General features: G+C 45.5%; 5 non-coding genes across 5 annotated transcripts; all 5 read right to left on the minus strand.

The window, feature by feature from the left end:
- Window positions 1–6,731: 6,731 nt before the first annotated feature.
- trnan-guu (transfer RNA asparagine (anticodon GUU)) lies at window positions 6,732–6,805 on the minus strand. The gene has a single exon. It is a non-coding gene; the product is annotated as a tRNA-Asn (tRNA).
- A 4,335-nt stretch (window positions 6,806–11,140) lies between these two features.
- On the minus strand, window positions 11,141–11,214 carry trnan-guu (transfer RNA asparagine (anticodon GUU)). Its single transcript has one exon. It is a non-coding gene; the product is annotated as a tRNA-Asn (tRNA).
- Window positions 11,215–17,753: 6,539 nt separating this feature from the next.
- trnan-guu (transfer RNA asparagine (anticodon GUU)) lies at window positions 17,754–17,827 on the minus strand. The gene has a single exon. It is a non-coding gene; the product is annotated as a tRNA-Asn (tRNA).
- A 2,127-nt stretch (window positions 17,828–19,954) lies between these two features.
- On the minus strand, window positions 19,955–20,028 carry trnan-guu (transfer RNA asparagine (anticodon GUU)). Its single transcript has one exon. It is a non-coding gene; the product is annotated as a tRNA-Asn (tRNA).
- Window positions 20,029–22,153: 2,125 nt separating this feature from the next.
- Window positions 22,154–22,227, minus strand: trnan-guu (transfer RNA asparagine (anticodon GUU)). Its single transcript has one exon. It is a non-coding gene; the product is annotated as a tRNA-Asn (tRNA).
- Between the last annotated feature and the right edge of the window lie 1,205 nt (window positions 22,228–23,432).

A 23,432-nucleotide genomic window follows, 5' to 3' on the forward strand; every position in this document is an offset into this window, starting at 1 on the left:
GGAAACAGTCAGGTAATGGATCAGAGGAGCGTTGTTAAATAATCAGGAAAAGAAGGCACTAATGCAAACACAGAGAGTAGAACAAGCGCATCCAGGGGCGCGAAGTGAAACGCTCGAGAAGGGCCGACGTCCACTGGGTGAGCTTGAACCACCAACCTCGCGGTTAACAACCGAACGCACTGGCCAATTGCGCCACAGAGACGACCACATCTAAGTCACCCTAGACACCGCAAACCAGTGTTTCAATGAATTCGAGTCTCAGGTCGTGTGAGCTGGAGAATCCTGCCAGTCATCAGCTTTTCCAGATCGACGCTGCGGGATGGTATCTGTTTATCTCTGCCATCTGGTGGTACAAATCAAAATTTCTCCCCAGCACTTTTTCCATCAGTCGGAGAACCATTTCACAAGGGGACAATGTCAAAACGGTTGTGGCAATTCAACAATTGTACGAAGCACAAAACAGAGCTCATTTAACAATGTCACACTGTTCTGCTGCGGAAATCTTTCCCCTGACAGACAAACTCTCCAGGCCACAGTTCCACCCTATCCCAGACCTTGCCCCTTCGCCTTTCCCTCTGCCTCTGCACTCGCCTTATACCTGTTCAATCTCTAACCTTTATCCAGTTGTGAAGAAAGGCTACCCACCAGAAAGTCTCACACTGTTTGTCTTTCCAGATGTGCTGCCTGAGTTGCTGCGCATTTCCTGCATTTTCTCTTTCCATTTCAGATTTCCAGCATCCACCATTCGTTTGCTTTTGCACTCACAATGTTGACGGTTCGTCTCCAGGTAGCTACCGTTAGACCCGGTTTCCCAGGCAAAGAGGCTTTTATTGAGGATACTGCCACATGGCAAAAGGCCAATCTGCCCCCCATGCCCTTTTAACCGACAGACTAAGCTTGGAATCTCCCACACCTGAGGGGCAGGTTCTGACACACAGTAAACTGTTACCTGGTAGGTGACTCAATCTGGGCTGGGTGGAGCATGACTTGATTGACAAGCCTCGTGCTATATCAGAACTGGCCGGAGCCAGTGCTCCCCCTTTCGCTCCTGGAATGGATATGTGCAGTCAGGATGGTGAACGTCTCTGGTTTTCAGATCTATCGTGCACGACAGGTATTTTAAATGAACGGCGGGACTGAGTGAGATTGTGTGTGCGTGTCTGAACCGTGTTGTGGGACTGTGTAAGTTTGTGTATGTCTCTGAACCGTGCTGTGGGACCGTGTGAGTTTGTGTGTGGCTTTGCAGCGTGTTGTGGGACGCTGTGATTTTAATGTGTCTCTGAACGGTGTTCTAGGACTGTGTGAGTTTGTCTGCGGGTTTCTGAACCGTTTTGTCGGACTGTGTGAGTTTGTGTGCGTGTTTCTGAACCGTGTTGTGGCATTGTGTGAGTTTATGTGTACTTTCTGCTTATTTATTGCTCTCTTACTTTGCTTTGACACATAGAAAAATGTATACACAACACAGATACACACAAATACATTGAGAAGTAACACACGCACACATTTATTCAGAATGAGCACACTGATACACCCATAATACTCAAGTGCACAATATTTATATATTTAGAACCTGATATATATTATCAAAATAAAAGGAGATTTACAACTGACACACTCACAATGCATCGCCCTCATCACATCAAGACTCACAGTTTCGATAGAACCATGACAGCCACAGCCACAGACACACACACACGCTTTATATTGCCATATGGTCCAGTTTGAAGTTTTAAGAAAAGTCTGTACAACAAAAATTGAAAGAGTTTTCACAAGTTGCCCGTCCTGTTGAGTATTTGCAGCGATTTCCCACTCTCAGAGCAGTGATTCTGAGTCACGATGTGTGGAATTGGATTTGAAAACTGAAGAGAATTCAGCGCTTGGTGCTCAGCTGTCACGAGCAATTCCACACCTTCTTTGATCAGCTGTTAGCAGTGGACTGGAACAATGTCAGCCAGGGACTTTTAGTGTACATCAATAAAAGTGAACTTATTTGATGCAGGTAAAATATCATTAAAATGGTCCACCGCACTCAAATTGTTTTCCCTAATCCCAGCGGTGGAACAGTCCCAGATTGTGCAGCCATTGAATGAATTTGCATTGCTTTTTTCGAAGCCCGACCGACCTTAATATATTTAGCATGGGTTCGACGTCTGTGCATGGTTTTTGCTCATTTCATTGAAAATTGCCTTTAATGAATGCATGGAAACAGTCAGGTAATGGATCAGAGGAGCGTTGTTAAATAATCAGGAAAAGAAGGCACTAATGCAAACACAGAGAGTAGAACAAGCGCATCCAGGGGCGCGAAGTGAAACGCTCGAGAAGGGCCGACGTCCACTGGGTGAGCTTGAACCACCAACCTCGCGGTTAACAACCGAACGCACTGGCCAATTGCGCCACAGAGACGACCACATCTAAGTCACCCTAGACACCGCAAACCAGTGTTTCAATGAATTCGAGTCTCAGGTCGTGTGAGCTGGAGAATCCTGCCAGTCATCAGCTTTTCCAGATCGACGCTGCGGGATGGTATCTGTTTATCTCTGCCATCTGGTGGTACAAATCAAAATTTCTCCCCAGCACTTTTTCCATCAGTCGGAGAACCATTTCACAAGGGGACAATGTCAAAACGGTTGTGGCAATTCAACAATTGTACGAAGCACAAAACAGAGCTCATTTAACAATGTCACACTGTTCTGCTGCGGAAATCTTTTCCCTGACAGACAAACTCTCCAGGCCACAGTTCCACCCTATCCCAGACCTTGCCCCTTCGCCTTTCCCTCTGCCTCTGCACTCGCTTTATCCCTGTTCAATCTCTAACCTTTATCCAGTTGTGAAGAAAGGCTACCCACCAGAAAGTCTCACACTGTTTGTCTTTCCAGATGTGCCGCCTGAGTTGCTGCGCATTTCCTGCATTTTCTCTTTTCATTTCAGATTTCCAGCATCCACCATTCGTTTGCTTTTGCACTCACAATGTTGACGGTTCGTCTCCAGGTAGCTACCGTTAGACCCGGTTTCCCAGGCAAAGAGGCTTTTATTGAGGATACTGCCACATGTCAAAAGGCCAATCTGCCCCCATGCCCTTTTAACCGACAGACTAAGCTTGGAATCTCCCACACCTGAGGGGCAGGTTCTGACACACAGTAAACTGTGACCTGGTAGGTGACTCAATCTGGGCTGGGTGGAGCATGACTTGATTGACAAGCCTCGTGCTATATCAGAACTGGCCGGAGCCAGTGCTCCCCCTTTCGCTACTGGAATGGATATGTGCAGTCAGGATGGTGAACGTCTCTGGTTTTAAGATCTATCGTGCTCGACAGGTATTTTAAATGAACGGCGGGACTGAGTGAGATTGTGTGTGCGTGTCTGAACCGTGTTGTGGGACTGTGTAAGTTTGTGTATGTCTCTGAACCGTGCTGTGGGACCGTGTGAGTTTGTGTGTGGCTTTGCAGCGTGTTGTGGGACGCTGTGAGTTTAATGTGTCTCTGAACGGTGTTCTAGGACTGTGTGAGTTTGTCTGCGGGTTTCTGAACCGTTTTGTCGGACTGTGTGAGTTTGTGTACGTGTTTCTGAACCGTGTTGTGGCATTGTGTGAGTTTATGTGTACTTTCTGCTTATTTATTGCTCTCTTACTTTGCTTTGACACATAGAAAAATGTATACACAACACAGATACACACAAATACATTGAGAAGTAACACACGCCCACACACACACACATTTATTCAGAATGAGCACACTGATACACCCATAATACTCAAGTGCACAATATTTATATATTTAGAACCTGATATATATTATCAAAATAAAAGGAGATTTACAACTGACACACTCACAATGCATCGCCCTCACAACATCAAGACGCACAGTTTCGATAGAACCATGACAGCCACAGCCACAGACACACACACACGCTTTATATTGCCATATGGTCCAGTTTGAAGTTTTAAGAAAAGTCTGTACAACAAAAATTGAAAGAGTTTTCACAAGTTGCCCGTCCTGTTGAGTATTTGCAGCGATTTCCCACTCTCAGAACAGTGATTCTGAGTCACGATGTGTGGAATTGGATTTGAAAACTGAAGAAAATTCAGCGCTTGGTGCTCAGCTGTCACGAGCAATTCCACACCTGCTTTGATCAGCTGTTAGCAGTGGACTGGAACAATGTCAGCCAGGGACTTTTAGTGTACATCAATAAAAGTGAACTTATTTGATGCAGGTAAAATATCATTAAAATGGTCCACCGCATTCAACTTGTTTTCCCTAATCCCAGCGGTGGAACAGTCCCAGATTGTGCAGCCATTGAATGAATTTGCATTGCTTTTTTCGAAGCCCGACCGACCTTAATATATTTAGCATGGGTTCGACGTCTGTGCATGGTTTTTTCTCATTTCATTGAAAATTGCTTTTCATGAATGCATGGAAACAGTCAGGTAATGGATCAGAGCAGCGTTGTTAAATAATCAGGAAAAGAAGACACCAATGCAAACACAGAGAGTAGAACAAGCACGTCCAGGGGCGCTAAGTGAAACGCTCAATAAAGGCCGATGTCCCTGGGTGGGCTTGAACCACCAACATTTCGGTTAACAGCCGAATGCGCTAGCCAATTACGCCGCAGATACGACCACAGCAAAGTCACGCAAGACACTGCAAACCAGTGTTTCAATGAATTCGAGTCTCAGGTCGTGTGAGCTGGAGAATCCTGCCAGTCATCAGCTTTTCCAGATCGACGCTGCGGGATGGTATCTGTTTATCTCTGCCATCTGGTGGTACAAATCAAAATTTCTCCCCAGCACTTTTTCCGTCAGTCGGAGAACCATTTCACAAGGGGACAATGTCAAAACGGTTGCGGCAATTCAACAATTGTACGAAGCACAAAACAGAGCTCATTTAACAATGTCACACTGTTCTGCTGCGGAAATCTTTCCCCTGACAGACAAACTCTCCAGGCCACAGTTCCACCCTATCCCAGACCTCGCCCCTTCGACTTTCCCTCTGCCTCTGCACTCGCTTTATACCTGTTCAATCTCTAACCTTTATCCAGTTGTGAAGAAAGGCTACCCACCAGAAAGTCTAACACTGTTTGTCTTTCCAGATGTGCTGCCTGAGTTGCTGCACATTTCCTGCATTTTCTCTTTTCATTTCAGATTTCCAGCATCTACCATTCGTTTGCTTTTGCACTCACAATGTTGACGGTTCATCTCCAGGTAGCTACCGTTAGACCCGGTTTCCCAGGCAAAGAGGCTTTTATTGAGGATACTGCCACATGGCAAAAGGCCAATCTGCCCCCATGCCCTTTAACCGACAGACTACGCTTGGAATCTCCCACACCTGAGGGGCAGGTTCTGACACACAGTAAACTGCGACCTGGTAGGTGACTCAATCTGGGCTGGGTGGAGCATGACTTGATTGACAAGCCTCGTGCTATATCAGAACTGGCCGGAGCCAGTGCTCACCCTTTCGCTACTGGAATGGATATGTGCAGTCAGGATGGTGAAGGTCTCTGGTTTTAAGATCTATCGTGCTCGACAGGTATTTTAAATGAACGGCGGGACTGAGTGAGATTGTGTGTGCATGTCTGAACCGTGTTGTGGGACTGTGTAAGTTTGTGTATGTCTCTGAACCGTGCTGTGGGACCGTGTGAGTTTGTGTGTGGCTTTGCAGCGTGTTGTGGGACGGTGTGAGTTTAATGTGTCTCTGAACGGTGTTCTAGGACTGTATGAGTTTGTCTGTGGGTTTCTGAACCGTTTTGTCGGACTGTGTGAGTTTGTGTGCGTGTTTCTGAACCGTGTTGTGCCATTGTGTGAGTTTATGTGTACTTTCTGCTTATTTATTGCTCTCTTACTTTGCTTTGACACATAGAAAAATGTATACACAACACAGATACACACAAATACATTGAGAAGTAACACACACACACACATTTATTCAGAATGAGCACACTGATACACCCATAATACTCAAGTGCACAATATTTATATATTTAGAACCTGATATATATTTTCAAAATAAAAGGAGATTTACAACTGACACACTCACAATGCATCGCCCTCATAACATCAAGACGCACAGTTCCGATAGAACCATGACAGCCACAGCCACAGACACACACACACGCTTCATATTGCCATATGGTCCAGTTTGAAGTTTTAAGAAAAGTCTGTACAACAAAAATTGAAAGAGTTTTCACAAGTTGCCCGTCCTGTTGAGTATTTGCAGCGATTTCCCACTCTCACAGCAGTGATTCTGAGTCACGATGTGTGGAATTGGATTTGAAAACTGAAGAAAATTCAACGCTTGGTGCTCAGCTGTCACGAGCAATTCCACACCTGCTTTGATCAGCTGTCAGCAGTGGACTGGAACAATGTCAGCCAGGGACTTTTAGTGTACATCAATAAAAGTGAACTTATTTGATGCAGGTAAAATATCATTAAAATGTTCCACCGCATTCAACTTGTTTTCCCTAATCCCAGCGGTGGAACAGTCCCAGATTGTGCAGCCATTGAATGAATTTGCGTTGCTTTTTTCGAAGCCCGACCGACCTTAATATATGGGTTCGACGTCTGTGCATGGTTTTTGCTCATTTCATTGAAAATTGCTTATCATGAATGCATGGAAACAGTCAGGTCATGGATCAGAGCAGCGTTGTTAAATAATCAGGAAAAGAAGACACCAATGCAAACACAGAGAGCCGAACAAGCACGTCCAGGGGCGCGAAGTGAAACGCTCAATGAGGGCCGACGTCCCTGGGTGGACTTGAACCACCAACCTTTCGTTTAACAGCCGAACGCGCTAGCCAATTGCGCCACAGAGACGACCACAGCAAAATCACGCGAGACACTGCAAACCAGTGTTTCAATGAATTCGAGTCTCAGGTCGTGTGAGCTGGAGAATCCTGCCAGTCATCCGCTTTACCAGATCGACGCTGCGGGATGGTATCTGTTTATCTCTGCCATCTGGTTATACAAATTAAAATTTCTCCCCAGCACTTTTTCCATCAGTCGGAGAACCATTTCACAAGGGGACAATGTCAAAACGGTTGCGGCAATTCAACAATTGTACGAAGCACAAAACAGAGCTCATTTAACAATGTCACACTGTTCTGCTGCGGAAATCTTTCCCCTGACAGACAAACTCTCCAGGCCACAGTTCCACCCTATCCCACACCTTGCCCCTTCGCCTTTCCCTCTGCCTCTGCACTCGCTTTATACCTGTTCAATCTCTAACCTTTATCCAGTTGTGAAGAAAGGCTACTCACCAGAAAGTCTAACACTGTTTGTCTTTCCAGATGTGCTGCCTGAGTTGCTGCGCATTTCCTGCATTTTCTCTTTTCATTTCAGATTTCCAGCATCCACCATTCGTTTGCTTTTGCACTCACAATGTTGACGGTTCGTCTCCAGGTAGCTACCGTTAGACCCGGTTTCCCAGGCAAAGAGGCTTTTATTGAGGATACTGCCACATGGCAAAAGGCCAATCTGCCCCCATGCCCTTTTAACCGACAGACTAAGCTTGGAATCTCCCACACCTGAGGGGCAGGTTCTGACACACAGTAAACTGCGACCTGGTAGGTGACTCAATCTGGGCTGGGTGGAGCATGACTTGATTGACAAGCCTCGTGCTATATCAGAACTGGCCGGAGCCAGTGCTCCCCCTTTCGCTACCGGAATGGATATGTGCAGTCAGGATGGTGAACGTCTCTGGTTTTAAGATCTATCGTGCTCGACAGGTATTTTAAATGAACGGCGGGACTGAGTGAGATTGTGTGTGCGTGTCTGAACCGTGTTGTGGGACTGTGTAATTTGTGTATGTCTCTGAACCGTGCTGTGGGACCGTGTGATTTTGTGTGTGGCTTTGCAGCGTGTTGTGGGACGGTGTGAGTTTAATGTGTCTCTGAACGGTGTTCTCGGACTGTGTGAGTTTGTCTGCGGGTTTCTGAACCGTTTTGTCGGACTGTGTGAGTTTGTGTGCATGTTTCTGAACCATGTTGTGGCATTGTGTGAGTTTATGTGTACTTTCTGCTTATTTATTGCTCTCTTACTTTGCTTTGACACATAGAAAAATGTATACACAACACAGATACACACAAATATATTGAGAAGTAACACACACACACACACACACACACATTTATTCAGAATGAGCACACTGATACACCCATAATACTCAAGTGCACAATATTTATATATTTAGAACCTGATATATATTATCAAAATAAAAGGAGATTTACAACTGACACACTCACAATGCATCGCCCTCATAACATCAAGACTCTCAGTTTCGATAGAACCATCACAGCCACAGCCACAGACACACACACACGCTTTATATTGACATATGGTCCAGTTTGAAGTTTTAAGAAAAGTCTGTACAACAAAAATTGAAAGAGTTTTCACAAGTTGCCCGTCCTGTTGAGTATTTGCAGCGATTTCCCACTCTCACAGCAGTGATTCTGAGTCACGATGTGTGGAATTGGATTTGAAAAATGAAGAAAATTCAGCGCTTGGTGCTCAGCTGTCACGAGCAATTCCACACCTGCTTTGATCAGCTGTCAGCAGTGGACTGGAACAATGTTAGCCAGGGACTTTTAGTGTACATCAATAAAAGTGAACTTATTTGATGCAGGTAAAATATCATTAAAATGGTCCACCGCATTCAACTTGTTTTCCCTAATCCCAGCGGTGGAACAGTCCCAGATTGTGCAGCCATTGAATGAATTTGCATTGCTTTTTTCGAAGCCCGACCGACCTTAATATATTTAGCATGGGTTCGACGTCTGTGCATGGTTTTTGCTCATTTCATTGAAAATTGCTTATCATGAATGCATGGAAACAGTCAGGTCATGGATCAGAGCAGCGTTGTTAAATAATCAGGAAAAGAAGGCACCAATGCAAACTCGGAGATTAGAACAAGCGCGTCCAGGGGCGCGAAGTGAAACGCTCAAGAAGGGCCGACGTTCCTGGGTGGTCTTAAACCACCAACCTCTCGCTTAGCAGCCGAACGCACTAGCCAATTGTGCCACAGAGACGACCACAGAAAAGTCACCCAAGACACTGCAAACCAGTGTTTCAATGAATTCGAGTCTCAGGTAGTGTGAGCTGGAGAATCCTGCCAGTCATCAGCTTTTCCAGATCGACGCTGCGGGATGGTATCTGTTTATCTCTGCCATCTGGTGGTACAAATCAAAATTTCTCCCCAGCACTTTTTCCATCAGTCGGAGAACCATTTCACAAGGGGACAATGTCAAAACGGTTGTGGCAATTCAACAATTGTACGAAGCACAAAACAGAGCTCATTTAACAATGTCACACTGTTCTGCTGCGGAAATCTTTCCCCTGACAGACAAACTCTCCAGTCCACAGTTCCACCCTATCCCAGACCTTGCCCCTTCGCCTTTCCCTCTGCCTCTGCACTCGCTTTATACCTGTTCAATCTCTAACCTTTATCCAGTTGTGAAGAAAGGCTACCCACCAGAAAGTCTCACACTGTTTGTCTTTCCAGATGTGCTGCCTGAGTTGCTGCGCATTTCCTGCATTTTCTCTTTCCATTTCAGATTTCCAGCATCCACCATTCGTTTGCTTTTGCACTCACAATGTTGACGGTTCGTCTCCAGGTAGCTACCGTTAGACCCGGTTTCCCAGGCAAAGAGGCTTTTATTGAGGATACTGCCACATGGCAAAAGGCCATTCCGCCCCCATGCCCTTTTAACCGACAGACTAAGCTTGGAATCTCCCACACCTGAGGGGCAGGTTCTGACACACAGTAAACTGCGACCTGGTAGGTGACTCAATCTGGGCTGGGTGGAGCATGACTTGATTGACAAGCCTCGTGCTATATCAGAACTGGCCGGAGCCAGTGCTCCCCCTTTCGCTACTGGAATGGATATGTGCAGTCAGGATGGTGAACGTCTCTGGTTTTCAGATCTATCGTGCTCGACAGGTATTTTAAATGAATGGCGGGACTGAGTGAGATTGTGTGTGCGTGTCTGAACCGTGTTGTGGGACTGTGTAAGTTTGTGTATGTCTCTGAACCGTGCTGTGGGACCGTCTGAGTTTGTGTGTGGCTTTGCAGCGTGTTGTGGGACGCTTTGAGTTTAATGTGTCTCTGAACGGTGTTCTAGGACTGTGTGAGTTTGTCTGCGGGTTTCTGAACCGTTTTGTCGGACTGTGTGAGTTTGTGTGCGTGTTTCTGAACCGTGTTGTGGCATTGTGTGAGTTTATGTGTACTTTCTGCTTATTTATTGCTCTCTTACTTTGCTTTGACACATAGAAAAATGTATACACAACACAGATACACACAAATACATTGAGAAGTAACACACGCACACATTTATTCAGAATGAGCACACTGATACACCCATAATACTCAAGTGCACAATATTTATATATTTAGAACCTGATATATATTATCAAAATAAAAGGAGATTTACAACTGACACACTCACAATGCATCGCCCTCATAACATCAAGACTCACAGTTTCGATAGAACCATGACAGCCACAGCCACAGACACACACACACGCTTTATATTGCCATATGGTCCAGTTTGAAGTTTTAAGAAAAGTCTGTACAACAAAAATTGAAAGAGTTTTCACAAGTTGCCCGTCCTGTTGAGTATTTGCAGCGATTTCCCACTCTCAGAGCAGTGATTCTGAGTCACGATGTGTGGAATTGGATTTGAAAACTGAAGAAAATTCAGCGCTTGGTGCTCAGCTGTCACGAACAATTCCACACCTGCTTTGATCAGCTGTTAGCAGTGGACTGGAACAATGTCAGCCAGGGACTTTTAGTGTACATCAATAAAAGTGAACTTATTTGATGCAGGTAAAATATCATTAAAATGGTCCACCGCATTCAACTTGTTTTCCCTAATCCCAGCGGTGGAACAGTCCCAGATTGTGCAGCCATTGAATGAATTTGCATTGTTTTTTTCGAAGCCCGACCGAACTTAATATATTTAGCATGGGCTCGACGTCTGTGCATGGTTTTTGCTCATTTCATTGAAAATTGCTTATCATGAATGCATGGAAACAGTCAGGTCATGGATCAGAGCAGCGTTGTTAAATAATCAGGAAAAGAAGGCAGAAATGCAAACACAGAGAGTAGAACAAGCGTGCCCAGGGGCGCGAAGTGAAACGCTCAAGACGGGCCGACGTCCCTGGGTGGGATTGAACCACCAACCTCTCGGTTAACAGCCGAACACACTAGCCAATTGCGCCACAGAAACGACCACAGCAAAGTCACCCAAGACACCGCAAACCAGTGTTTCAATGAATTCGAGTCTCAGGTCGTGTGAGCTGGAGAATCCTGCCAGTCATCAGCTTTTCCAGATCGACGCTGCGGGATGGTATCTGTTTATCTCTGCCATCTGGTGGTACAAATCAAAATTTCTCCCCAGCACTTTTTCCATCAGTCGGAGAACCATTTCACAAGGGGACAATGTCAAAACGGTTGTGGCAATTCAACAATTGTACGAAGCACAAAACAGAGCTCATTTAACAATGTCACACTGTTCTGCTGCGGAAATCTTTCCCCTGACAGACAAACTCTCCAGGCCACAGTTCCACCCTATCCCAGACCTTGCCCCTTCGCCTTTCCCTCTGCCTCTGCACTCGCCTTATACCTGTTCAATCTCTAACCTTTATCCAGTTGTGAAGAAAGGCTACCCACCAGAAAGTCTCACACTGTTTGTCTTTCCAGATGTGCTGCCTGAGTTGCTGCGCATTTCCTGCATTTTCTCTTTCCATTTCAGATTTCCAGCATCCACCATTCGTTTGCTTTTGCACTCACAATGTTGACGGTTCGTCTCCAGGTAGCTACCGTTAGACCCGGTTTCCCAGGCAAAGAGGCTTTTATTGAGGATACTGCCACATGGCAAAAGGCCAATCTGCCCCCCATGCCCTTTTAACCGACAGACTAAGCTTGGAATCTCCCACACCTGAGGGGCAGGTTCTGACACACAGTAAACTGTTACCTGGTAGGTGACTCAATCTGGGCTGGGTGGAGCATGACTTGATTGACAAGCCTCGTGCTATATCAGAACTGGCCGGAGCCAGTGCTCCCCCTTTCGCTCCTGGAATGGATATGTGCAGTCAGGATGGTGAACGTCTCTGGTTTTCAGATCTATCGTGCACGACAGGTATTTTAAATGAACGGCGGGACTGAGTGAGATTGTGTGTGCGTGTCTGAACCGTGTTGTGGGACTGTGTAAGTTTGTGTATGTCTCTGAACCGTGCTGTGGGACCGTGTGAGTTTGTGTGTGGCTTTGCAGCGTGTTGTGGGACGCTGTGATTTTAATGTGTCTCTGAACGGTGTTCTAGGACTGTGTGAGTTTGTCTGCGGGTTTCTGAACCGTTTTGTCGGACTGTGTGAGTTTGTGTGCGTGTTTCTGAACCGTGTTGTGGCATTGTGTGAGTTTATGTGTACTTTCTGCTTATTTATTGCTCTCTTACTTTGCTTTGACACATAGAAAAATGTATACACAACACAGATACACACAAATACATTGAGAAGTAACACACGCACACATTTATTCAGAATGAGCACACTGATACACCCATAATACTCAAGTGCACAATATTTATATATTTAGAACCTGATATATATTATCAAAATAAAAGGAGATTTACAACTGACACACTCACAATGCATCGCCCTCATCACATCAAGACTCACAGTTTCGATAGAACCATGACAGCCACAGCCACAGACACACACACACGCTTTATATTGCCATATGGTCCAGTTTGAAGTTTTAAGAAAAGTCTGTACAACAAAAATTGAAAGAGTTTTCACAAGTTGCCCGTCCTGTTGAGTATTTGCAGCGATTTCCCACTCTCAGAGCAGTGATTCTGAGTCACGATGTGTGGAATTGGATTTGAAAACTGAAGAAAATTCAGCGCTTGGTGCTCAGCTGTCACGAGCAATTCCACACCTTCTTTGATCAGCTGATAGCAGTGGACTGGAACAATGTCAGCCAGGGACTTTTAGTGTACATCAATAAAAGTGAACTTATTTGATGCAGGTAAAATATCATTAAAATGGTCCACCGCACTCAAATTGTTTTCCCTAATCCCAGCGGTGGAACAGTCCCAGATTGTGCAGCCATTGAATGAATTTGCATTGCTTTTTTCGAAGCCCGACCGACCTTAATATATTTAGCATGGGTTCGACGTCTGTGCATGGTTTTTGCTCATTTCACTGAAAATTGCTTTTAATGAATGCATGGAAACAGTCAGGTAATGGATCAGAGGAGCGTTGTTAAATAATCAGGAAAAGAAGGCACTAATGCAAACACAGAGAGTAGAACAAGCGCATCCAGGGGCGCGAAGTGAAACGCTCGAGAAGGGCCGACGTCCACTGGGTGAGCTTGAACCACCAACCTCGCGGTTAACAACCGAACGCACTGGCCAATTGCGCCACAGAGACGACCACATCTAAGTCACCCTAGACACCGCAAACCAGTGTTTCAATGAATTCGAGTCTCAGGTCGTGTGAGCTGGAGAATCCTGCCAGTCATCAGCTTTTCCAGATCGACGCTGCGGGATGGTATCTGTTTATCTCTGCCATCTGGTGGTACAAATCAAAATTTCTCCCCAGCACTTTTTCCATCAGTCGGAGAACCATTTCACAAGGGGACAATGTCAAAACGGTTGTGGCAATTCAACAATTGTACGAAGCACAAAACAGAGCTCATTTAACAATGTCACACTGTTCTGCTGCGGAAATCTTTTCCCTGACAGACAAACTCTCCAGGCCACAGTTCCACCCTATCCCAGACCTTGCCCCTTCGCCTTTCCCTCTGCCTCTGCACTCGCTTTATCCCTGTTCAATCTCTAACCTTTATCCAGTTGTGAAGAAAGGCTACCCACCAGAAAGTCGAACACTGTTTGTCTTTCCAGATGTGCCGCCTGAGTTGCTGCGCATTTCCTGCATTTTCTCTTTTCATTTCAGATTTCCAGCATCCACCATTCGTTTGCTTTTGCACTCACAATGTTGACGGTTCGTCTCCAGGTAGCTACCGTTAGACCCGGTTTCCCAGGCAAAGAGGCTTTTATTGAGGATACTGCCACATGTCAAAAGGCCAATCTGCCCCCATGCCCTTTTAACCGACAGACTAAGCTTGGAATCTCCCACACCTGAGGGGCAGGTTCTGACACACAGTAAACTGTGACCTGGTAGGTGACTCAATCTGGGCTGGGTGGAGCATGACTTGATTGACAAGCCTCGTGCTATATCAGAACTGGCCGGAGCCAGTGCTCCCCCTTTCGCTACTGGAATGGATATGTGCAGTCAGGATGGTGAACGTCTCTGGTTTTAAGATCTATCGTGCTCGACAGGTATTTTAAATGAACGGCGGGACTGAGTGAGATTGTGTGTGCGTGTCTGAACCGTGTTGTGGGACTGTGTAAGTTTGTGTATGTCTCTGAACCGTGCTGTGGGACCGTGTGAGTTTGTGTGTGGCTTTGCAGCGTGTTGTGGGACGCTGTGAGTTTAATGTGTCTCTGAACGGTGTTCTAGGACTGTGTGAGTTTGTCTGCGGGTTTCTGAACCGTTTTGTCGGACTGTGTGAGTTTGTGTACGTGTTTCTGAACCGTGTTGTGGCATTGTGTGAGTTTATGTGTACTTTCTGCTTATTTATTGCTCTCTTACTTTGCTTTGACACATAGAAAAATGTATACACAACACAGATACACACAAATACATTGAGAAGTAACACACGCCCACACACACACACATTTATTCAGAATGAGCACACTGATACACCCATAATACTCAAGTGCACAATATTTATATATTTAGAACCTGATATATATTATCAAAATAAAAGGAGATTTACAACTGACACACTCACAATGCATCGCCCTCACAACATCAAGACGCACAGTTTCGATAGAACCATGACAGCCACAGCCACAGACACACACACACGCTTTATATTGCCATATGGTCCAGTTTGAAGTTTTAAGAAAAGTCTGTACAACAAAAATTGAAAGAGTTTTCACAAGTTGCCCGTCCTGTTGAGTATTTGCAGCGATTTCCCACTCTCAGAACAGTGATTCTGAGTCACGATGTGTGGAATTGGATTTGAAAACTGAAGAAAATTCAGCGCTTGGTGCTCAGCTGTCACGAGCAATTCCACACCTGCTTTGATCAGCTGTTAGCAGTGGACTGGAACAATGTCAGCCAGGGACTTTTAGTGTACATCAATAAAAGTGAACTTATTTGATGCAGGTAAAATATCATTAAAATGGTCCACCGCATTCAACTTGTTTTCCCTAATCCCAGCGGTGGAACAGTCCCAGATTGTGCAGCCATTGAATGAATTTGCATTGCTTTTTTCGAAGCCCGACCGACCTTAATATATTTAGCATGGGTTCGACGTCTGTGCATGGTTTTTTCTCATTTCATTGAAAATTGCTTTTCATGAATGCATGGAAACAGTCAGGTAATGGATCAGAGCAGCGTTGTTAAATAATCAGGAAAAGAAGACACCAATGCAAACACAGAGAGTAGAACAAGCACGTCCAGGGGCGCTAAGTGAAACGCTCAATAAGGGCCGATGTCCCTGGGTGGGCTTGAACCACCAACATTTCGGTTAACAGCCGAATGCGCTAGCCAATTACGCCGCAGATACGACCACAGCAAAGTCACGCAAGACACTGCAAACCAGTGTTTCAATGAATTCGAGTCTCAGGTCGTGTGAGCTGGAGAATCCTGCCAGTCATCAGCTTTTCCAGATCGACGCTGCGGGATGGTATCTGTTTATCTCTGCCATCTGGTGGTACAAATCAAAATTTCTCCCCAGCACTTTTTCCGTCAGTCGGAGAACCATTTCACAAGGGGACAATGTCAAAACGGTTGCGGCAATTCAACAATTGTACGAAGCACAAAACAGAGCTCATTTAACAATGTCACACTGTTCTGCTGCGGAAATCTTTCCCCTGACAGACAAACTCTCCAGGCCACAGTTCCACCCTATCCCAGACCTCGCCCCTTCGACTTTCCCTCGGCCTCTGCACTCGCTTTATACCTGTTCAATCTCTAACCTTTATCCAGTTGTGAAGAAAGGCTACCCACCAGAAAGTCTAACACTGTTTGTCTTTCCAGATGTGCTGCCTGAGTTGCTGCGCATTTCCTGCATTTTCTCTTTTCATTTCAGATTTCCAGCATCCACCATTCGTTTACTTTTGCATTCACAATGTTGACGGTTCGTCTCCAGGTAGCTACCATTAGTCCCGGTTTCCCAGACAAAGAGGCTTTTCTTGAGGATACTGCCACATGGCAAAAGGCCAATCTGCCCCAATGCCCTTTTAACCGACAGACTGAGCTTGGAATCTCCCACACCTGAGGGGCAGGTTCTGACACACAGTAAACTGCGACCTGGTAGGTGACTCAATCTGGGCTGGGTGGAGCATGACTTGATTGACAAGCCTCGTTCTATATCAGAACTGGCCGGAGCCAGTGCTCCCCCTTTCGCTACTGGAATGGATATGTACAGTCAGGATGGTGAACGTCTCTGGTTTTAAGATCTATCGTGCTCGACAGGTATTTTAAATGAAAGGCGGGACTGAGTGAGATTGTGTGTGCGTGTCTGAACCGTGTTGTGGGAATGTGTAAGTTTGTGTATGTCTCTGAACCGTGCTGTGGGACCGTGTGAGTTTGTGTGTGGCTTTGCAGCGTGTTGTGGGACGCTGTGAGTTTAATGTGTCTCTGAACGGTGTTCTCGGACTGTGTGAGTTTGTCTGCGGGTTTCTGAACCGTTTTGTCGGACTGTGTGAGTTTGTGTGCGTGTTTCTGAACCGTGTTGTGGCATTGTGTGAGTTTATGTGTACTTTCTGCTTATTTATTGCTCTCTTACTTTGCTTTGACACATAGCAAAATGTATACACAACACAGATACACACAAATACATTGAGAAGTAACACACGCACACGCACACACACATTTATTCAGAATGAGCACACTGATACACCCATAATACTCAAGTGCACTATATTTATATATTTAGAACCTGATATATATTATCAAAATAAAAGGAGATTTACAACTGACACACTCACAATGCCTCGCCCTCATAACATCAAGAGTCTCAGTTTCGATAGAACCATCACAGCCACAGCCACACACACACGCTTTATATTGCCATATGGTCCAGTTTGAAGTTTTAAAAAAAGTCTGCACAACAAAAATTGAAAGAGTTTTCACAAGTTGCCCGTCCTGTTGAGTATTTGCAGCGATTTCCCACTCTCAGAGCATTGATTCTGAGTCACGATGTGTGGAATTGGATTTGAAAACTGAAGAAAATTCAGCGCTTGGTGCTCAGCTGTCAAGAGCAATTCCACACCTGCTTTGATCAGCTGTTAGCAGTGCACTTGAACAATGTCAGCCAGGGACTTTTAGTGTACATCAATAAAAGTGAACTTATTTGATGCAGGTAAAATATCATTAACATTGTCCACCGCATTCAACTTGTTTTCCCTAATCCCAGCGCTGGAACAGTCCCAGATTGTGCAGCCATTGAATGAATTTGCATTGCTTTTTTGGAAGCCCGACCGACCTTAATATATTTAGCATGGGTTCGACGTCTGTGCATGGTTTTTGCTCATTTCATTGAAAATTGCTTATCATGAATGCATGGAAACAGTCAGGTAATGGATCAGAGCAGCGTTGTTAAATAATCAGGAAAAGAAGACACCAATGCAAACACAGAGAGTAGAACAAGCACGTCCAGGGGCGCTAAGTGAAACGCTCAATAAGGGCCGACGTCCCTGGCTGGGCTTAAACCACCAACCTTTCGGTTAACAGCCGAACGCGCTAGCCAATTGCGCCACAGAGACGACCACAGCAAAATCACCCAAGACACTGCAAACCAGTGTTTCAATGAATTCGAGTCTCAGGTCGTGTGAGCTGGAGAATCCTGCCAGTCATCAGCTTTTCCAGATCGACGCTGCGGGATGGTATCTGTTTATCTCTGCCATCTGGTGGTACAAATCAAAATTTCTCCCCAGCACTTTTTCCGTCAGTCGGAGAACCATTTCACAAGGGGACAATGTCAAAACGGTTGCGGCAATTCAACAATTGTACGAAGCACAAAACAGAGCTCATTTAACAATGTCACACTGTTCTGCTGCGGAGATCTTTCCCCTGACAGACAAACGCTCCAGGCCACAGTTCCACCCTATCCCAGACCTTGCCCCTTCGCCTTTCCCTCTGCCTCTGCACTCGCTTTATACCTGTTCAATCTCTAACCTTTATCCAGTTGTGAAGAAAGGCTACCCACCAGAAAGTCTAACACTGTTTGTCTTTCCAGATGTGCTGCCTGAGTTGCTGCGCATTTCCTGCATTTTCTCTTTTCATTTCAGATTTCCAGCATCCACCATTCGTTTGCATGTGCACTCACAATGTTGACGGTTCGTCTCCAGGTAGCTACCGTTAGACCCGGTTTCCCAGGCAAAGAGGCTTTTATTGAGGATACTGCCACATGGCAAAAGGCCAATCTGCCCCCATGCCCTTTTAACCGACAGACTAAGCTTGGAATCTCCCACACCTGAGGGGCAGGTTCTGACACACAGTAAACTGCGACCTGGTAGGTGACTCAATCTGGGCTGGGTGGAGCATGACTTGATTGACAAGCCTCGTGCTATATCAGAACTGGCCGGAGCCAGTGCTCCCCCTTTCGCTACTGGAATGGATATGTGCAGTCAGGATGGTGAACGTCTCTGGTTTTAAGATCTATCGTGCTCGACAGGTATTTTAAATGAACGGCGGGACTGAGTGAAATTGTGTGTGCGTGTCTGAACCGTGTTGTGGGACTGTGTAAGTTTGTGTATGTCTCTGAACCGTGCTGTGGGACCGTGTGAGTTTGTGTGTGGCTTTGCAGCGTGTTGTGGGACGCTGTGAGTTTAATGTGTCTCTGAACGGTGTTCTAGGACTGTGTGAGTTTGTCTGCGGGTTTCTGAACCGTTTTGTCGGACTGTGTGAGTTTGTGTGCATGTTTCTGAACCGTGTTGTGGCATTGTGTGAGTTTATGTGTACTTTCTGCTTATTTATTGCTCTCTTACTTTGCTTTGACACATAGAAAAATGTATAAACAACACAGATACACACAAATACATTGAGAAGTAACACACGCACACACACACACATTTATTCAGAATGAGCACACTGATACACCCATAATACTCAAGTGCACAATATTTATATATTTAGAACCTGATATATATTATCAAAATAAAAGGAGATTTACAACTGACACACTCACAATGCATCGCCCTCATAACATCAAGACTCTCAGTTTCGATAGAACCATCACAGCCACAGACACACACACACGCTTTATATTGCCATATGGTCCAGTTTGAAGTTTTAAGAAAAGTCTGTACAACAAAAATTGAAAGAGTTTTCACAAGTTGCCCGTCCTGTTGAGTATTTGCTGCGATTTCCCACTCTCACAGCAGTGATTCTGAGTCACGATGTGTGGAATTGGATTTGAAAACTGAACAAAATTCAGCGCTTGGTGCTCAGCTGTCACGAGCAATTCCACACCTGCTTTGATCAGCTGTCAGCAGTGGACTGGAACAATGTCAGCCAGGGACTTTTAGTGTACATCATTAAAAGTGAACTTATTTGATGCAGGTAAAATATCATTAAAATTGTCCACCGCATTCAAATTGTTTTCCCTAATCCCAGCAGTGGAACAGTCCCAGATTGTGCAGCCATTGAATGAATTTGCATTGCTTTTTTCGAAGCCCGACCGACCTTAATATATTTAGCATGGGTTCGACGTCTGTGCATGGTTTTTGCTCATTTCATGTAAAATTGCTTATCATGAATGCATGGAAACAGTCAGGTAATGGATCAGAGCAGCGTTGTTAAATAATCAGGAAAAGAAGACACCAATGCAAACACAGAGAGTAGAACAAGCACGTCCAGGGGCTCTAAGAGAAGCACTCAATAATGGCCGACATCCCTGGGTGGGCTTGAACCACCAACTTTTTGGTTAACAGCCGAACGCGCTAGCCAATTGCGCCACAGAGACGACCACAGCAAAACTACGCAAGACACTGCAAACCAGTGTTTCAATGAATTCGAGTCTCAGGTCGTGTGAGCTGGAGAATGCTGCCAGTCATCAGCTTTTCCAGATCGACGCTGCGGGATGGTATCTGTTTATCTCTGCCATCTGGTGGTACAAATCAAAATTTCTCCCCAGCACTTTTTCCGTCAGTCGGAGAACCATTTCACAAGGGGACAAGGTCAAAACGGTTGCGGCAATTCAACAATTGTACGAAGCACAAAACAGAGCTCATTTAACAATGTCACACTGTTCTGCTGCGGAAATCTTTCCTCTGATAGACAAACTCTCCAGGCCACAGTTCCACCCTATCCCAGACCTTGCCCCTTCGCCTTTCCCTCTGCATCTGCACTCGCTTTATACCTGTTCAATCTCTAACCTTTATCCAGTTGTGAAGAAAGGCTACCCACCAGAAAGTCTAACACTTTGTCTTTCCAGATGTGCTGCCTGAGTTGCTGCGCATTTCCTGCATTTTCTCTTTTCATTTCAGATTTCCAGCATCCACCATTCGTTTGCTTTTGCACTCACAATGTTGACGGTTCGTCTCCAGGTAGCTACCGTTAGACCCGGTTTCCCAGGCAAAGAGGCTTTTATTGAGGATACTGCCACATGGCAAAAGGCCAATCTGCCCCCATGCCCTTTTAACCGACAGACTAAGCTTGGAATCTCCCACACCTGAGGGGCAGGTTCTGACACACAGTAAACTGCGACCTGGTAGGTGACTCAATCTGGGCTGGGTGGAGCATGACTTGATTGACAAGCCTCGTGCTATATCAGAACTGGCCGGAGCCAGTGCTCCCCCTTTCGCTACTGGAATGGATATGTGCAGTCAGGATGGTGAACGTCTCTGGTTTTAAGATCTATCGTGCTCGACAGGTATTTTAAATGAACGGCGGGACTGAGTGAAATTGTGTGTGCGTGTCTGAACCGTGTTGTGGGACTGTGTAAGTTTGTGTATGTCTCTGAACCGTGCTGTGGGACCGTGTGAGTTTGTGTGTGGCTTTGCAGCGTGTTGTGGGACGCTGTGAGTTTAATGTGTCTCTGAACGGTGTTCTAGGACTGTGTGAGTTTGTCTGCGGGTTTCTGAACCGTTTTGTCGGACTGTGTGAGTTTGTGTGCATATTTCTGAACCGTGTTGTGGCATTGTGTGAGTTTATGTGTACTTTCTGCTTATTTATTGCTCTCTTACTTTGCTTTGACACATAGAAAAATGTATACACAACACAGATACACACAAATACATTGAGAAGTAACACACGCACACACACACACATTTATTCAGAATGAGCACACTGATACACCCATAATACTCAAGTGCACAATATTTATATATTTAGAACCTGATATATATTATCAAAATAAAAGGAGATTTACAACTGACACACTCACAATGCATCGCCCTCATAACATCAAGACTCTCAGTTTCGATAGAACCATCATAGCCACAGACACACACACACGCTTTATATTGCCATATGGTCCAGTTTGAAGTTTTAAGAAAAGTCTGTACAACAAAAATTGAAAGAGTTTTCACAAGTTGCCCGTCCTGTTGAGTATTTGCTGCGATTTCCCACTCTCACAGCAGTGATTCTGAGTCACGATGTGTGGAATTGGATTTGAAAACTGAACAAAATTCAGCGCTTGGTGCTCAGCTGTCACGAGCAATTCCACACCTGCTTTGATCAGCTGTCAGCAGTGGACTGGAACAATGTCAGCCAGGGACTTTTAGTGTACATCAATAAAAGTGAACTTATTTGATGCAGGTAAAATATCATTAAAATTGTCCACCGCATTCAAATTGTTTTCCCTAATCCCAGCAGTGGAACAGTCCCAGATTGTGCAGCCATTGAATGAATTTGCATTGCTGTTTTCGAAGCCCGACCGACCTTAATATATTTAGCATGGGTTCGACGTCTGTGCATGGTTTTTGCTCATTTCATGTAAAATTGCTTATCATGAATGCATGGAAACAGTCAGGTAATGGATCAGAGCAGCGTTGTTAAATAATCAGGAAAAGAAGACACCAATGCAAACACAGAGAGTAGAACAAGCACGTCCAGGGGCTCTAAGAGAAGCACTCAATAATGGCCGACGTCCCTGGGTGGGCTTGAACCACCAACTTTTTGGTTAACAGCCGAACGCGCTAGCCAATTGCGCCACAGAGACGACCACAGCAAAACCACGCAAGACACTGCAAACCAGTGTTTCAATGAATTCGAGTCTCAGGTCGTGTGAGCTGGAGAATGCTGCCAGTCATCAGCTTTTCCAGATCGACGCTGCGGGATGGTATCTGTTTATCTCTGCCATCTGGTGGTACAAATCAAAATTTCTCCCCAGCACTTTTTCCGTCAGTCGGAGAACCATTTCACAAGGGGACAAGGTCAAAACGGTTGCGGCAATTCAACAATTGTACGAAGCACAAAACAGAGCTCATTTAACAATGTCACACTGTTCTGCTGCGGAAATCTTTCCTCTGATAGACAAACTCTCCAGGCCACAGTTCCACCCTATCCCAGACCTTGCCCCTTCGCCTTTCCCTCTGCATCTGCACTCGCTTTATACCTGTTCAATCTCTAACCTTTATCCAGTTGTGAAGAAAGGCTACCCACCAGAAAGTCTAACACTTTGTCTTTCCAGATGTGCTGCCTGAGTTGCTGCGCATTTCCTGCATTTTCTCTTTTCATTTCAGATTTCCAGCATCCACCATTCGTTTGCTTTTGCACTCACAATGTTGACGGTTCGTCTCCAGGTAGCTACCGTTAGACCCGGTTTCCCAGGCAAAGAGGCTTTTATTGAGGATACTGCCACATGGCAAAAGGCCAATCAGCCCCCATGCCCTTTTAACCGACAGACTAAGCTTGGAATCTCCCACATCTGAGGGGCAGGTTCTGACACACAGTAAACTGCGACCTGGTAGGTGACTCAATCTGGGCTGGGTGGAGCATGACTTGATTGACAAGCCTCGTGCGATATCATGAACTGGCCGGAGCCAGTGCTCCCCCTTTCGCGACTGGAATGGATATGTGCAGTCAGGATGGTGAACGTCTCTGGTTTTAAGATCTATCGTGCTCGACAGGTATTTTAAATGAACGGCGGGACTGAGTGAGATTGTGTGTGCGTGTCTGAACCGTGTTGTGGGACTGTGTAAGTTTGTGCATGTCTCTGAACCGTGCTGTGGGACCGTGTGAGTTTGTGTGTGGCTTTGCAGCGTGTTGTGGGACGCTGTGAGTTTAATGTGTCTCTGAACGGTGTTTTAGGACTGTGTGAGTTTGTCTGCGGGTTTCTGAACCGCTTTGTCGGACTGTGTGAGTTTGTGTGCGTGTTTCTGAACCGTGTTGTGGCATTGTGTGAGTTTATGTGTACTTTCTGCT

The sequence above is a fragment of the Heterodontus francisci genome, chromosome 22 (genome assembly GCF_036365525.1).
Source record: "Heterodontus francisci isolate sHetFra1 chromosome 22, sHetFra1.hap1, whole genome shotgun sequence".
NCBI classification, from domain to species: domain Eukaryota; kingdom Metazoa; phylum Chordata; class Chondrichthyes; order Heterodontiformes; family Heterodontidae; genus Heterodontus; species Heterodontus francisci.